Below are 1,154 nucleotides of genomic sequence, written 5' to 3' on the forward strand. Positions count from 1 at the left end.
CGGGGCGGAGGAAGCCCGGGAGCCCAGAGGAGGCGGCAGAGCAAGAGGCGAGAGGCAGCCACGGGCTTCTCTGGCTCCGGGAGCCCGGTCCTCTCTCCCAGCCCTTCTTCCCACCCTTCTTCCCTTCGTGCTCCCGCAGAAGCGATGTGTGGTCCTCCCGCTTCTTGAAGCATTTTTGGAGCGCCTAGGCGCCCAAGCCCTGATTTAATATGAATATGCCCTAAAGAGAAAAACAAGCAAATAAAAATCATTTATTGAGCGCTTACTATTTATCAGACACCGCGCAGGATTTTATGTTTTTAAGCAATATAATCTCATTTAATTTTTAAAACTATTCTAAGAGGCAATACAATCCTTCTCTCCTCCTCTCCACCCCCCGCCCCCATTTTACTCACAAAGACCCTGGGCTCATAGAGATGAAGTCTCTTCATGTGGTGAGAACAGTACTGTGCTTTAAAGACCGTGGACCTAAATTTTGCTCCTGGTCTCCCACTGACTAACTGGACTAGTACAATCTTGAGCAAATTACTTAACCTCTCAAAGCCTCAGGTTTCTCATTAGCAAAATGGGGGAGCTGTAGCCACCTCATAGGAGTCACATGAGGACAAAGCGAGAGGACATATGTGACACATTGGCTCCAAATAGGCCCTCAGTGGGTGAGCATTCCCCTCAGTTCTCCCCGAGAGAGATCTGAGCCCTGAGCCCAGGGCCTCCGGCTGCTCTGTCTCCCCGACTGGGCTGCTCTTTATCACCCCTCACTTCAGTTTTCTTTTTGTAGCGTGGGGACACCCTCATCTTGAGTGTCATGAATGGATGAGGCTATTTTTCAAGCTCCCCACAAGGTCTTGAGTCTCACCACAGTGCCAGGAGGTTGGGAGGGGAGAGTATTCTTGTTTTCTGAAGGTAAACAAGGCCAAAAAGTGAACCCTGGAGCAGGGTGAAGCTGGGCCCAGGACTGGAAGGAGGCCCTGGGGATGGCCCTGGGAGTGTGAGCCACCCCCCACCCCTCATCCAAGGATGCCATAGCACACTGAATGGTGGGCCCCCAGACCCCTGACTCCCACATAACACGGGGCATCTGGAACAGTTCCATTTAGCTCCCAACAGGCTCAATCTGAGGCAGAAGTCTTATCCCCCCCCCCCCCCCCCCCCCC

This window comes from Myotis davidii, unplaced genomic scaffold (genome assembly GCF_000327345.1).
Source record: "Myotis davidii unplaced genomic scaffold, ASM32734v1 scaffold309, whole genome shotgun sequence".
Classification (NCBI taxonomy): domain Eukaryota; kingdom Metazoa; phylum Chordata; class Mammalia; order Chiroptera; family Vespertilionidae; genus Myotis; species Myotis davidii.